At 38.1% G+C, this 17,197-nt stretch overlaps 1 protein-coding gene and 1 long non-coding RNA gene across 2 annotated transcripts in view; both read right to left on the bottom strand.

Moving 5' to 3' along the window:
- The window catches only part of Atg4a (Autophagy-related 4a), a 278,503-nt gene that overhangs the window by 7,987 nt on the left and 253,319 nt on the right, over nt 1–17,197 (bottom strand). The gene's annotated exons all lie outside the window — the stretch shown is intronic.
- LOC140667156 (uncharacterized) lies at nt 3,597–4,771 on the bottom strand. Its single transcript, XR_012046961.1, has 3 exons — nt 4,585–4,771; nt 4,302–4,506; nt 3,597–4,222 (listed from the first exon to the last, which is right to left on the bottom strand). It is a non-coding gene; the product is annotated as an uncharacterized lncRNA (long non-coding RNA).

Below are 17,197 nucleotides of genomic sequence, written 5' to 3'. Positions count from 1 at the left end.
GGCAACAACACAAATATAATGACAAGCTAAAGATATTGACAAGATATTGGTGTTAACATGTTGCCATCAATTTGCTGTTCTTAGAATTAGAAATCATGTGAACTCAACCCGACAAGCATAATGCTGTCTCATCTTGTCCCTAGTTTTTCAAAATTAGTTGTAACGGTTGTTGACAACATAATTCCAAAATCAGGACATTTGGCTATCTGGGTATTTATATAGTATTATATTTTTAGAACGTATAATAATATACAGGCAAATAAAAGTTTAACATCTTCTACATCGTGTGCTGAGGAATCAACTGAAATTTTAAAATCTAATCCAAATGAAGTATTTGAACTCAATGAAAAGTCAAATGATTCCAAGTATTTGAACTCAATGAAAAGTCAAATGATTTCATACACGATGAAGGTAATATTCCTAATGATGACAAGAATAAAGAAAATATATCAGAAAATACAGCAAATATAACACAAAAACGCGTAACAACAGAAAAAGATTCAGATGTGTTACATACAAAACTTAAATATAAGAAAAGCAAAGTTGATGAAACAAAGGAATTTAATAACCTATTTTCATCGGTAAGCCAGGAAATCATTAATGCTTTAGATAATAAAGAAAACGATGAAAACGAAGCATTTGCTCAATTTATTGTTGCTCATTTAGCAAAGTTTTCACAATCTCAACAAAATATTAAAAAAAGATGATAACTGATGCTTTATTTTCTCCATTGCAAGAAATGTAATTTTTTGTATTTTTTAAATTTCTATTTATTAAATTTCTATTTATTTCAATATTTTACTTCTTAACTAAAACATTAGTTTTCATTATATTATGTGATACTCTGAAAGATTATTCTGTATATAATATAAAAAAGATTGAGAGATAGTTCAAAATATTTTTTTTATTTGTTAACATAGTTTTCTTTCTAAATAGAATGTTATATTTTCGTTTTTGTACATGCTTAAAATAATATATTTTGTTGAAGATTTTCATTTTTATGTAATACTGTGTGTGTGTGAAAGATTGCTCTATATCCCTATTATAAATTTTGCATGATATACTAAAGTTGGCCGCTAATCGCGTTTGCATTGTTGCCGCTTTATTCCGATCGTGATTGGTCGTCTCGAGATTTGCGAGATCACAATCTCGTAAAACGCGAGCTGGTGCGAAGTGCGCGGTATGTACGAGCGAAACGGTACTCGTTTGACAGCTCATCAGTTTATTATAATAATAATAATAATAATATATTATTTTTTTTTATAATATAGAGGATTAGCAAGAGAACAACAAGAGTAAAACAATGCGTTTGAAAGTATATACTATTTAGTTATCCCATTTACATTACACATCATATATTTTCATTTGTATATTTTCAGAAAATTATAACGAAATGATTTTATTGATTGAAAACCAGAATAAGGAATATGATATGAAGGAAAGCACCTAAGTTAAAAGGTATAACATTGATATAAATTAATGGCTAATAGGAGCAAATCGCTGTTCTTGGAGCGCAAATATATTTTTTATTACTTATAAAATTAAATTACATATATAAGGAAACGAACGTTTCGGTCTACTTTAAGACCTTCTTTAGCGTTAATTACATTCATGTTAAACCGTGTCCGTGGTAGTCGAAAATATTTGTTTACAATTTATTAACATTGAGTGTCGGATTCATATTTCGCAAAGTTAGTCAATTCTCAATTATTACAAAGTGTTATAGCCCCAGAAAAGGCTATAGATTTAATTAATTAATGAATATATATATATATATATAATTATATTGATGCAGGAATGCATCGCGAGCGAAGCGATAATCGCGCGAACCGCTGACGCAGCGAGCCACGCGCACCCGAGACCGAGCGCGAACGCGAAACCGGAACGCGCTCTCAGAGACGCACCGGAAAGGTGTCGCCGAATCGCTAAAAGTACAAGTGAGGAAATTCGACTTTGAACTTCCTCGCCTGCACTAAAACGCGAATTCAGCAACATAACCATATTTGGTCATGTTGCTAAGGGATCCCCTCCGAAAAACCATGCAGTTCGGAGGGAAGAACAGCACCCGCCGCGATGAAGCGACGGGCAGTCGTTGATCAGATCCTAAAGAGGAATAATCGTCACGGGCAACCGTTAATCAGAACCGAACGAGTAATAATCGCCACGAGCAACTGTTGACCAGATTCAACAGAGTCATGCACGAATGACTAAGAGATATACGCGCGCCTGAGATAAGCCGACGCGTATCAGACTACCTGTGCGACAGAGCGTGCGAGAGATATCGTTCTCTCACTTCAACCGATATTAAACGCGAGTGACATAACGTTCGCTGGGAGCAGTGACAAAATACCAACCCATTGATTCTATTTAACTGTTATTTATTATAATAAAAGGAAGAAGCAAGCACATATAATTAAAAGAACTTTATTAAAATAAAGAGAGGCCACTGCCCGCCGTATCCCCGGCCTTCCCTGCACGAATCCCGAAAAAACCCTGTGCCCTCTCACGGAGGCACAACAAAAGGTTATTACAACATTGACGTCACTCTTGCTTATTTCAGCTTGAATAAATTAAATAAGTTTATAAAGATCCGATACCAACACCTCTACAATCCAACATTGTTTACAAAATCAACTGTAATAATTGTACAGCCTCTTATGTGGGATAGACAGGGAGAAAACTAAAAACTAGAATAGGGGAACACAAATCGAACACAAAAAATAATAAAAATAATTTTGTTATTTCCAATCACATTTTAGAATGCAATCATAGCTTTAATTGGGAAGAGGTCAAAATTATTGACAAAGAGAGATTTTACTATAAACGCTTGATTTCTGAAATGGTTTTTGTAAAAAGACAGGTAAATGGTTTAAATTTGCAAACGGATACTGAATCCTTAAATACTGCGTACATAAACATGATTGACACTCAAAATATAAACATGTCAATGTTCAAAAATACTGCTTGTCTCATCGAGCTATTAGACAGATCAAAAAATGTATTTGAACAAGAAGCATCGCAACAACTCTTCGTCCATTATTCTACAACTCTAAGGAACTAATTTGTGTGTCATTGTCACATATTTTAATCTTTACCAATACCCAGCGGTTAATCCAATATGAGTTGTCATTAATAATTAGTCGGTGTTTTTTGTTAATTTTTCATCTAGATGTCAATCGTTGTTAATAATTGACCTCGCATTCTCGTTCTCCCCTTTGGCTTACCAACCAACGGTGAAACTCTGCAACGTCATGACAACGCGAATTGAATCCGTTTTTTTCTTGTTAATGTGATGCAAAATCTGACACCATATTGTAATAACCTTGGTAATAATTGAGAATTGACTAACTTTGCGAAATATGAATCCGACACTCAATGTTAATAAATTGTAAACAAATATTTTCGACTATCACAGACACGGTTTAACATGAATGTAATTAACGCTGAAGAAGGTCTTAAAGTAGACTGAAACATTCGTTTCCTTATATATATAATTTAATTTTATAAGTAATAAAAAATATATTTGCGCTTCAAGAACAGCGATTTGCTCCTATTAGCCATTAATTTATATCAATGTTATACAGAATAAGGAAATTGAAGAAAAAATAACTCACATCTAAGTGCTTAAGGAAATTATGGAAGCTAAGGAGGTATAGATACATGATAATAACGATTAATATTTTATTATAGTAATTTGTATTTTATTTCAACCTCCGAGACATCTGCGCATACTCAAATGTGTCTATATCGAGTGAGTATAAAATGGCCACGTATCTGATTGGCCAATTCAAAATAGGACTCTCTGATTGACTAATCGTTGCTGGTGACCTTAAGCATCGGTCGATATGATTGGTGGTATCCAATCCGAATGTCGCCATTTCGGACACTCCCGTCTATATTATGTCGATATGACAGATATTCTAACCCCGTAATAAATAAATAAATAAATAAATAAATAAATAAATAATAATAAAATAAATAAAATAAAGTTGTATTATTGATTCATCTGTATATTCCAATAACTTATCAAATTTTTTAGATACATCATCATTAATTAAATATTAATGTAGGGTGTTTGCAATTTGTAAGTTATTAATTTCTATCAATTCATTAATTTTTGATGTTTGTTTTAGGAATGTGTTATTTAAAAAATCCTGTTCATGTTGAATCAGGTCAGATAAATTTTTTTTTCTGCATTCAACCATTGTTGATAGTGGGTATACTAAAATAAAAAAATTTGGGTTATAGATATTCTTTGATTATATCATTTTGTTTTTTTCACATATATACAAATAACTCACCGAAATATTTATATTTTTTGTAAATTCATCTACTATTGACTGTTCTTTATTAATAATACCATTTGACACATGATGAATTAATGAATCTATATCCTTTTTAAGCAGTCGATTTCAAAGCATATGTGGTAGTTTCTAATTGTTCCTTGGTTTCATGTAGACGATTAGTTTGCTCCTAATGTTTTATTTATAAATCATTAAATATTTGCTAAACAAAAATAAAATATAAAATAATAATACAAATTACTATAATAAAATATTAATCATTATTATCATGTATCTATACCTCCTTAGCTTCCATAGTTTCCTTAAGCACTTAGATGTGAGTTCTTTTTTCTTCAATTTCCTTATTCTGGTTTTCAATTGATAAAATCATTCCGTTATAATTTTCTGGAAAAATATAAATATACCATGTGTAATGTAAATGGGATAACTAAATTTTTTATAAATATAAAGAAAACACATAGTTATCTTTAAGAAAAAATCTGAATTTGCAACTAGCAGTTACACATTTTTACTTTATCATAATTATGTGTTTTCTTTACACCAATTGATTCATCTCATTATTCTGTGCATAAAAGTATTAGAGTAAGATAATCAAAAAATGAATATTTTACGATACCTTATATTTTATGTCAAAATACTGCAACTTTGAAACCTTATAACTCAAAAAGTATTTAATGAAAAAACATTTTATTATAGTGTTTTGGAAAGCTCTCGAGATAAGCTACAAGAATATGCATAAATATATAGTGTTCCATTTAAGAAATTTAAAATGACCTTCATGTGACCTTCATGTGACTCTTCAAGGTCAAACCAATGACATCATCTTATAGCCCCTTCGAAACCATGCAACACATGTCTGAATCATTTTTCGATATTTCGCTTAGTTTACGAGAAAATTAACCGTATTGTTTAAAATGGGCCACCCTGTATACAGGGAGTCTTATCTTGAGACATTTAAATATCTGAAGAAATACGTATCGTACGAAAAAATGTTTGAGACATAAGTTATATGGTTTCGAGGGGGCCTTAAGACGGTACCATTAGTTTGACCTTGAATAATCATTTGAAGATCATATAAAGGTTGTCTTGAATTTTTTAAATGAGACATCCTATATATTTTTGCATATTCTTGTAGCTTACCTCGAGAGCTTTCCAAAACACTATGATAAAGTATTTTTTCACTAATAACTTTTTGAGATAGAAGACTTAAAAGTTTCAGCATTTTGACATAAAATACAAAATATCTTTTAAAATATTTGTTTTTCGATAATCTTACCCTAATACTTTTATGCATAGAATAATGAGACAAATCAATTGGTGTAAGGAAACTGCATCGTTATCTTTAAAAAAAAGTATGTAGTTGCATGTTGTAAATTTGTTGACAATTTGATAAATTTGCAATCGATTTAAGAAAAGATGTTTTCAGTCACGGACAACTTTATCTTGCATTTTCACGAGTTAAATCTTGGGAATCATTAAAAATTTATTTAGGAGAAGAAAGACAAAGTAGATAGGTTAAAAATTATGTATATACAGAAATGTTTCAATAAGAATGCTGGACGTATAGATTCTACAGTGTAATTATAATTATTTTAAATAAGTTTTAAAATAATAAATTTTATATTATATACATATTTATAATAATTACAAACAGATATAATTTTAAATTAAAATTCTTTGGATGATATCGCCGGCGGTGAAGTAATTCAGGAGATGCCATGGTTAGGCGACCAAACTGGTGTAACTTAGCTTTTATTCAGTTAAACAAGCTTATCATTACAGCGATTTTCAGCGACAACGTTTCGACCTTTGGTTCAGGTCTTTATCGAGTCTAAAGAATAGAAAATTTTTTGCGTAAGAATTTGACATGATGCGGAGCTATATCGTTAACTACTTATCACGGCGTTAGTTCTAATCGGTTACAATATATAAATATAAAAAATAATAACGAAAAAATAAACGAAAATCGCAACTGCCCATACCTATTTAAATGATGAGCAGTAATTATTCCATGGTTGTCAATTATACATCACAAGCACACGTCAGAAAGCAGACTGAGATCTTCAAAAACAATGACAAACAAACATACAAAGGTCGAATGTCGTTAAAAATATTTGAAGATATTGTTATAAATTGGGTTTAAATTTTCTGTGTTGATTTTTAAAGAGGATCCGCAAAATAAGTGGATTTTTTGCCCGTTTTTTGGTCCTCAGTTTTGGAATCGATTCTTATGTCAAATGATAGCTTATAATAAGACATTATTAAAAAAAAAATTTTACATTGAGCATACGTCTGGTTTCTGAGATATAGAGGGTCAAAGTGAAAACTACCTATCACGGCCCTGTTACAGCATCGCACTAGATTCGAGAGATCTTAGGACGTATGATATACGTATAACTGAAACCAGGTTCCTATATCAATTACAGATGGTTTTTAGAGGGTGGAAGTCTAGTCTGAGGATAATTAGCAAACTTAAATACCCATTCTGAAGAATATCTAGATGCATTTTCACGCTCCAACAGATTTTGAGAGGTGTGTTATATGTCTAACTGGAAGTTAGTTCTCTATCGGTAAAGGGTAGTTTTTATGGGTTGGACGTCAAATCTGAGGGTGGTCAGCCTAGTCAGATATCCTTCCTGAAGAATATCTAAGTGCATTTTTCCACTTCAAAAGACTGAAAGGTATGCTAACTCTAACTAGAACATGGTTTCTCTATTGATAAGGAGTAGTTTGTTAGGAGTCAAAGTGTAATATGAATAACTTAGATAAGCTTCCTAAAGAATGAATAGGTGCATTATTGCGTGTGGATAATATCATAAGTTTTATTACTTCTATATCTGGAACTGGGTTCCTCTATCGATGATGGATGGTTTTTGGGGGATGGAAGTATAATCTGAGACTAGTCAACTAACTCAAATAACCTTACTAAAGAATGTCTGAGTGCATTTTTGCGTTTAAAAAAATCTCAGAAGGGTTACTACACGTATAACTGGAACTTGGTGCCTTTATCGATTAGGGGCGGTTTTTTGGGGTTGAAAGTCCAGTGTGAGGGTGATCAGCAAACTTAGGTAACGTTCCTGTACAATGCCCAGATGCATTTTTGCTTCCGAAAAAGTCTTATGAGGGTTGACACTCGAATACCAGGAAGCTTGTGCCGATTTTGATAAGGGGTGGGCTTTGGGGTTGAAAGTCGAATCTGAGGATGATTGGCTAACTCATATTGTTTTCATGAAGGAAATCTGTATGTATTTTGGCGACTTAAGAAATCCTGGGTAGATTGCTTTTCATACAGCTAGAGTTTAGCGTCACAATGTGATAATAACGCCACATTTTCTTAATGGATGGTTCAAATTTTGACGCCCTATATCTCAGAAACCAGACGTATGCTCAACGTGAAACTTTTTTTTTTTAATAATGTCTTATCATATGCTGTCATTTGACATATGAATCGATTTTAAAATCGAGGGCCGAAAAACGGGCAGTTTTTGCGCATTCTCTTTATTGTATTGTCATGAATCTTAATGAAAAACATCTCTTCAATTTCTCTTTTTTTGGTGTGCTTTTCGCAGTGCAGTATTATCGGTTTTGCCCAATTAAAGTCGTGCATATAGTCCGTCCTATGCTTACTGACGATCGAATGATTACTCGCATGTTTTTTAATGTTATTCATATGTTCTTTTATGCGTGTATTTAGGTGTCTTTTTGTCTGTCCTATGTACGTTGCGTCACAATTGCTGCAGTCAATTTTATATACAATCTCCGTCCTGTCAAATATGTTGTGTCTGTCTTTGCCACATTTAATTAGTACATTAAGTTTTTTTGGTATCGTGTAGATGACCTTTAGATCTGCGCGTGCAACAGCTTTACTTATGTCCTCGCTCAAACTCTTCACGAAAGGTAATAGAATGCAAAAAGAGAAGTCAAAGGTCGTAGAGCCCCCGTTACCTTTTGTGTCATTTCTTTGCTGTTTAAAGACACATAGGCCCGTATTCTGAGCTCACATTTATCGCTAAATGTGCCTCTAAATGTGCTTTAGATGCGCCGCTAAATGTGGTCGGAGGCACATTTTAGCAAGATAAAAGCGCTCTGTGCGTAACAGTTACGATTGACAAGTTTAATTGATTTTATCAACGTTATATGATTGATTTTGTTAATAAAATGGATATATATCGAGTTTTTTTACAATTAATGGAGATTTTACACAACAATAATTATGATATTTGGGCACTTTAAAAATTTTCTTTATCTTAACAGTGCATCAGTGTGTAAAGCGAAGTATATAAATTGCGAAAAGTTAATACAATAGTACTAAACTAGAAAAGTACATACAAAAGTACAAAATAAATACAAAAATATATACAAAAGTACGAAAGTATATAATCATGGATGTATTTTGGAAGATATTGATCATGCAATTAAAGTTCGGGAAATAAATGCAGTACATGAACGTGAGTCGCGAGCGTTTCGAAATAGAATAGATGCTTTTGAAATTTATAATGAAATTATAAATTTATCTTATGGCGCGTAATTGACCGTGATTGACCGCGCGACGACCAATCACAGTGCCGCTATAAACGAGCAATTCGCATGATGTATGACATGATAGTCAAAATGTAAGCTAAAGGCGCTATAAATATGCGGTGAGAATATGACGGATCTTAGTCGTATTACCAGAACATTTATCAGCACCTCTAAAAGTGATCTATAAATGTGCCACTAAATATACGCTCAGAATACGGGCCATAATCTTTTATATACAAAACGATCGACAATATGCGCCGGATAACAATTGTTTTTTAAAATCTGCTTCACGGTCTGGACGTCCTTTGTGTGAAACCATTGGTCGGAAAGTAAAATCGCATGGTCTACCAGGTTAATGGTATTGATTTTATGTTTCATTGGTTCATACACGGGTGGCTGGAAAAGTAATTCAGGTATCTGCCCGAACATGTAGGTTTTTGGAATCAGTTAGTAAAGAGTTTCCCGTTACACCTGTAGACTGTAGTATTTAAGAAGTTTAAGGCATTATTGACTTCTATTTCATGCGTAAACTGTAGGCGTCGGTGGTAGCTATTAAACGTTAATAATATATCATCGATCTTGTTTCAATAAATATTGATACAAAATTTTTATAATACAACATTTTTTATATATTTATTCATTTAATAGTGCATCTTGTGATGAAAAATGCTTTTGGATGAAATGGATTATCCCATATTCCTTTAAGCATAACCCTAAGGATGCATTATCTATAACAAAATAATTTGTCAAGTAAAATAATAGAAAATAATTTATTATGTATACATACTAACAAGAAATATTATTAAAACAATAAATAAGAATTCAATATTTAATATAAAAATATATTTGAAAGAAAATAACCAAAATACTTTAAAATTGAATATAAAATAATTTAAAATTATATTAAAAAATTATTTAATTAAATATAGATAGATAGATAAATGCATTTATTGATTCCCCTTGGGGATTTCAATCTCTTACATCTCTTACATATTCTCCTTAACCTATCTTACCGCTAACGATAAATATTTCTCCGCTCTCCTCTCTCACCCTCTCTCATCCTCTCTCTCTCACTCTCTCCCGCTCTCTCTCTCTCTCTCTCTCTCTCTCTCTCTCTCTCTCTCTTTCCCTTTCCCCTTTCTCCCCCTTTCTCTCCGCGCCTCACTTCATTATTAACTCTATACAACATTCTATGTTCAAACAAAAATAAACAGCTTCCCACACTTCCTTCTTCTCGTGACTCCTCATTTACACCTCATTTCCTCTATCTTACCACTAAAGCACAACATTTCTCCACTCTCCTCTCTCACCCTCTCTCATCCTCTCTCTCACTCTTTCTCTCTCTCTCTCTTTACTATTACCTATATACACTAATTACATACTGTACGTCCTTCTAACCTTCCCCCTTTTTTGCCTCATTTCTTCCCCCACGACCCTGGCCATTTTGTGACCCTTACATACTGGTTCCCTTTCCCTCCCTCACGGCCCATCCTCTCTACCCTTTCTCCCCTCCTTCTCTTCTGCTACTCTTGCTCCCCCTTTCCTCTCCATTCTCGCCTCTTCTCCATTTTTCTCTCCGCTCTCTCCGTCTCTCCTCTCCCCCAATCATTTCCTCCTCTCTCTTCCAGTTTCCCTCTCCTCTCTTTCCTCCTGGCTGGACTGTCCTCCTCTTCTATGCCTTCCTCTACTCGTCCTCTTCTTCTCTCCTTTTACCTCTCGTATCTCACTCCTCTCCATCCTCTTCTTTCCATCTTTTCTCCTCTTCCAACCATCTCCACCTCTTCCCATCCACCCTCAGTTCTCTGCTTGTTGTTATCATTTTCTTGCCTCTCACTCTTTCTCTTCTTGCTGCCTCCCCTATCCTCCATCTCATTCTCCTCTCCTCCAGTGTCAGATCCTCGTCCACTCCTACTCTCCAATTCCCTCTAATCTCTCCTTCTCTTTCTAGTACCTCTTCCCCGTCCTCTCTCCTCTCCATTTCCGTCAGCACCGTCCATGTCCCGTTCTCCCTTCTTTCTTCTATCCATTTCATTCTCAGCTTCCTGCCTAACTCCTTCTCAATGATCCCTTCCACTATATATCTTCTTTCCTCCTGATCTTCCCCTTCTATTCCTCTCCATATCACATTTCTCTCTCTCTTCCTTCTTTTCTCCTCTTCCTCTCTTTCCGCTCCCTCTCTTCTTTCTATCTCCCTGCGTTCTTTCTCCTTTCTTGCTCTTTCCGCTCTTCCCTCCATCCTTTTCCAGACGCTCTCCCGCTTTTTCCTCCTTTCTCTTTCCTCCCTTTCCTTCTCTTCTAACCACTTCTCCTCTTCATTCTCTTCTACCCTCTTCCACCATGCCTTACTCTCTGTGCTCTTCTGTTCTTCTCCTCTGCTCTCGCCGCTCTCTCCTTCATCCTCACTTTGGAACCTTCTTCTTCTCCTCTCTCCTTTTCCTTCTTTCCTCTTCTTCCTCCATCATCTTCTTTCCTTCTCTCATTCTCCGCGTTCCTTACTTGTTTCCCTTCTCCCTGCCCATTCATTATCCGCACATAACCTCCACCTGTCATCGCCCACGCTTCTCTCCATCATAGCCTCCTTTATCTCCCTCCTTTCTATCTTCCGCTTTTCTTTCCTTGCTCTCCTTCCTACTCTCCCGCTCACTGTGGATCTCCGCTATGCTCTCCTCCTTCATCTCTCTCCCATCACTCCTTATCTCTCTCATCTCCTCCATCTCTCCTTTCACTTTTTTCTCTTTTCTTTTTCACTCTTCTTCCTTCACTCCACTCTCGCACCCTTATCCTCTCTATTCTCCTCTCAATCAGTCACCACGTGTGCGCCTTATTCCATCCGCTCGCACCTCTCGACATCGATACCTCGGTCTGCCTTTCCGTCTCGAATTAATCACACCTTGCCTTCCGCCATCCTATCGATCTCTCGATCTTTCCTCCTCGTGCTTGCGCTACGATACACTCTTCCTGCCATCTACCGTTGTCTCCTTGTAACTCCTTCTCTCTGTCGCCTTGCACCTGCTCACCATCACCGCGATCATGCCACGTCACCATCCTCTCCTTTCCCCTCCTCTCTCCACTCCACTTGCCTCTGCCATCCTCTTCTTCTCCTCTTCACCTCTTGCCGCCATTCGTACTCTTGACTATTTTTCTTTCTTCTCTCTTTTCCTTTTGTCTCACCTCTCCTCAAAAATTCAACCTATACTCCTCTACCAACTTCCTCCGTCTTCTACTCCTTTTCTCGCTCTTTCGCTTCCCAATTCTTCCACGTCATCCTTCTCTATCCTCTCGTTCCAGTTTTCCCGTCCTTATATTTCTCTTCCCTGCTTGACCTTCTCCTCTACTCCACTTTCTCTCACATCACTGTCCTTCTGCTTTCTCATCTGCCCTTACTTTTCACTTTCTACTTTCCCTATTCTTCTAAAAACCTCAAAAATACTCCGGACTCAAAACTCGCCCATCCTCTCCATCCGCCATCTTTACCCCCTCTCCTATTTAATTAAATATTTATAGCATTATCTCATAATATTTGTAAAATTAATAGATATTAGTAAGACTGTAGTGATACAAACTTTATATGTGCATATGCATGTTACGATTAAAATAAGAATGTAAAAAAATTAATTTTTATAAAAAAGTATTAAATTTTAGCTAATCAATTTAACATGTAAAATAATATTAAGGTGTAAATCCTAATATTGATAAAAATATTTCTTTATGTTCATGACATAAATAATACATAAAAATACATAGATAAGATAGATAAAGCTTTATTAAATTCCCTTGGGGTTATCAACTATTACAATATTCCTTAAGACTAACTTAACCTAATACTAACTTATCCTTAATACGAACCTTAATACTATTTTATCCTATCCTCTGAAGGGCCTGCGACCCTCGTGAGTAACCCTCCTGGTTCCTCCACGTTCGCACCCCCTCCTTACACATCTCCCTCCGCCAGACTTCCGCTTCCTCTTGCTTATTTCTGCCATTTTTTTCTTTGCTACTCGCGTCCCCACGATTCCTTCTCTCATTTTCTCTTATCATTCACTCTCATTCTCTCCCCCTCTTTCACTCTCTCTCATTCCCCTATCCCCCCTATACCCTTCTCCCTTTCTACTTCCCTCATCCACCCCTCTCCCTCTCCTTCCTCTCCCAAAACCCATCTCACATTATCCTGCCAACTTCCCTCTCCCACCTTCCACTCCCTGCATCCCTCCCATACATGCTCCTATGTCTCCATCTCCCTTCCACATATTCTGCACCGCCTTTCTCCTCCTCTTCCTAATACCTACTCTCCTTCATCTCGCTCCCCAATCTAAACCTCGCTACCCTTCTCCATCCGCTCTCTCCCCATCTCTTCTTCAGATACCTCGGTATCCCTTCCCCCTTCACTTCCCTATACCATCTATTAAATCTTGCCTCTTCCATCTTTCCTCTTCTTTCCTTCCTCTGTTCTTCCCTATCCCTATCCTCTATCCCTATCCCCTTATACCAATCTTCTCCCATCTCCTCTTTCTCCTCCACTCTCATCCCTCTATCTTTGAAAAAACCTTCTCTTTCCTTCTCCCACTTTGAACTCACCTCCCCTGTTTTGCTCTTATCCCTTATTTCCTCCTTACATCTCCTCGCCAGTTCCCCTCCCTTTCCTTCCCTCAACCTCTTCTCAAAACCCCATGCTCTTCTTCCCGCTCTCACCCTTAGTTTCTCCCTCTGTAATTCTTCCCTCAACATATACCCTGGTGTCCTGCTATCCACTCCCAGTACCAATCTTAAATATCTCTCCTCTCCATCCCCTCCCTCTCTTTTCATCTTCATATCTCCACCCTGTACTTTAACTCTGTCCATATCAACCTATCCAAAAGCCATATCCTCCTTTCCCAGTCCCCTCCAAACCTCCTCTTTCCTATCCCCCATATCTGTCCCATTATTGCTGCCGCCCTCTTAACTCTATCCCTCACCTGTGCCTCCTGCCTACCATTTCTCTGTAGCGTATACCTTAAATACTTATACTCCTTCATCTCCTCCACCTCCTTCCCTTTCCATCTCGAGCTTTTCTTTGTCATCTTTCCTCCCCTCCCTCTTCTGAACCTCTTAATTTTCATCTTCCCTATGTTCACTTTCAACCCCTTTCTGTCCATGTATCTTTCCAACCTATCCATCATACTTCTCATCCCTTCCTCATCTTCCGCGACCAGCACCAAATCGTCTGCATACGCTAAGGTATACACCCTCCTTCCCTCTAACATCACTCCTCCTCATTTCTTCCTCCAAGTCCGCAATCAGAATATTAAATAACATTGGATAGAGGACATCCCTGTCTTACCCCCTTTCCCCTCCAAAAACTCTCCCCCATTTTCTGTCCCACTCTTACCCTGCTCTTTGTCTCCCTCATTACCTCCTCTATTCTCCTTACCAGTCCCTCCCTTACCCCTCGTCCTCTCATCGACTCCAACAACACCTCCCTATCCACCGAATCGAACGCCACCCTTAAATCTACGAACAGTGCCACCATCCCTCCCTTCCTCCCTTCCAGTTGCCATCCTATCAAGTAATTTAACACATACACATTGTCCGTCGTTCCCATCTTCCTAAACCCCGTCTGATTTGGTGGCACTATCCCCTTCCCCTCCACCTCTTCCCTTAGCCTCTCCGCCAACACTGTCGCATAAACTTTATACAATGTTGGCATTAAAGTCACCCCACCCTCTTTTCCTCCCCCTTTTTTATTATTAGTACCACTACTCCCTCTTTCCAACCCTCTGGCCATCCTTCCCCTTCCCACACCCTATTACAGAATCCCTATCCTCTCTAACTCTCTTCCCCCATGCTTCCACACTTCCCCTGGAATCTCATCTATCTCTGCCGCTTTTCTGTTATTTATTTTCCCTATCACCCCTCTAATCTCTTCTATCCCAATCCTTTCCTCATCCTCCTCTCCCCCTCTTCTGTCCCTATATCGCCTGATCACCCTGCTCTCTCCCCCTCCTTGTAATATCATAAAGTATTCTCTCCATTCCTCCATCCCGATCTCCTCATTCACTCTCCTCTTCCCCCTTCTTTCTCTCCATATTTACTAGCTCCCACACCTCCCCCTCCTTCTTAACGTCCCTCGCCTTCTCCCATCTTTCATTCTCTTCCCTCTTTTTCCTCTCACACAACTCTTTATACTCCCCCTTCTTTCTCTTATATCTCTCCCCCTTACCCCCTTCTCTACGCCACTCCCTCAACTCCTTTCTCACCTCTCTCTTCCTCTCCTTACATTCTTCGTCTCACCATCTTTCCTGTCTTCTTTCCCTTCTTCCTCTTCCCTCCTCCGTTTCTTTTATCGCCTCCTTTATTCTCCCTTCAATTTCCTCCCATTCCTCTCTCCTTTCTCTTCCCTGCTCTGCCTCCTCCAACCTCTCCAACACTTCTCTAAACTTATTCCTTTCCTCTTCATCCCATATCCCCTTCTCTCTCCTCCCTCCTCCTCTTCTCCCTTTCCTGCATCTTTCTTCTCCTGTTATCCATACTTCTAGAGGATGATGATCAGAGTCAATCTTATCCCCCACCCTTATACTCTCACCTTTTTCTCCACCTCCCCATCCCCTATTATATAGTTGATTACCGTATCCCCCTTCCCCCCCGTAAATGTAAACTCCCCTCTCTCATCGCCTCTAACTCTCCCGTTAAAGATTCCCAGCCCCCATTCTTCCAGAAACTCTATCAGCTGTCTGCCCTCCTTATTCCTCTTCTTGTCTTTCGATCGCCTTCCTTTCTCCTTCTTCTCTCCCTGTCCACTCTTCCTCCCTCCTCTGTTGTCTTCGCATTGAAATCCCCCTATTAACGTTTAATCCCCCTATAAACACTCCCTCCTCCTCTCCTCTCATCCACCTTTCCAATTCCCTTGTGATCTTCCCCACACCCTCCCCCACGTACACTCCTATCACCCTCCATTTCTCCTCCCATCAGCATACTCCCCTTCGGTCTCCCCCTCTTTCCCTCTCTCTTCGCCACTTATATCTCCCATTTCAGCACTCTCTCGGCAATCTCCCTTTCACCCTCTCCCAACCCTTCTTGTCTACCCATGTCTCCGATAGAACCACCACATCCCATGCCCTCAAACCTCTCCAGAATTCCTCATCTTTCTTTTTCAATCCTGCCACATTCCAAAAAATCACTTTTCGTCCCCCTTCTTCTCTTTCTCCCCTCCCCATTCCCCCTCCTCTCCCCCTTTCTTTCCCCTCCCATTCCCCTCTTCGTCTGCCCTGCACCCTAATTTTCTCCCTGTTCCTCCCTTCTTCTCTTTCCTTCCTCATCTACCAACTTTCCCTCCTCCTCTTCCCATCTCCACCACTTGTCCTCTATTATTATCTTCCCATATCCTAATCTTATCCTTTTTCCCGAATTTTCCTCTTTTCTCGCAATCTACTCCAATTTCCACCTCATCCTCCTTTCTTTCCATGTCCATCTTCCAATATTCTCTCCTTTTTTCCCTTCAGCCCTCTCTTCTTCCTCCATATCTATCTTCTCAGTTCCTTATCCTCCAGCCTCACTAACACCATTTCCCTATCTTTTTCTCTGTCTTCTCCCAGTCTTTTTACCTTCTTTACCCTTGCCTCTACTCGTATGTCCCTTATTATCCACTCTACCATCTCTTTTCTTTTCCCTTCCTTCACCTCCACTCCTCTTATTATTGTATTTCTTCTTTTCTATCTCTCCTTCATCTCCATCCTTCTTTCCACGTCCTTCATCCTTCCCCTTCCCCCTGTCCTCTCCTTCTCCTTTCTCCCTATCCTTTTCCAGCTTTATCACCTTCCTCTCTAACTCCTTAATACAACTTTTCAACTCTTCCCTCTCCTCCTTCCACCTCTCTTTTATCCTTCTAAATTCCTTTCTCATCTCTTCAATCCACCCCTTCATTCCTTTCCTCATCACCTCCTCCATCTCATCCCTCCATTTCCTCATCATCTCCTCCCATCCTTTCCTCTCTTTTCTATCCGGCGATCTAACCGTCTTCCTACTTTTTAAAAATACCCCCCTCTTCATTTCCCTCCCAATCCTCTCTCTTCCTTTTTATTCATTCTTCCACATTCCCTTCACTCTCTCTTCTCTCTTTCTCAAACTTCCCACTTTTCCCTATTCTCTCAGTCATTTTAGCTCTCTTTCTGCCACTTACGCCCTCTACGTCTACATTTCAGTCGCTCCCTATTCACTTGCCCTTCTCTATAACTCTCTTCTCTATGCCTAATTCCCTGTCCACTTGCCCTTCTCAGTATCTTTATTCTCTATGTCCCAACTGTTACTTTTCACTGCCATCTCTGTCCTTCTTTCCTCCCTATACCTCCCTTTCTCTACTCTCTCCACACTCGCCCGTCACTCTCACTCTCCCTCTCTCA

Source organism: Anoplolepis gracilipes, chromosome 6 (genome assembly GCF_047496725.1).
Source record: "Anoplolepis gracilipes chromosome 6, ASM4749672v1, whole genome shotgun sequence".
Classification (NCBI taxonomy): Eukaryota; Metazoa; Arthropoda; class Insecta; order Hymenoptera; family Formicidae; genus Anoplolepis; species Anoplolepis gracilipes.
Note: the sequence above shows the minus strand (reverse complement) of the source record. Positions and strands in the feature narration are given on the sequence as shown.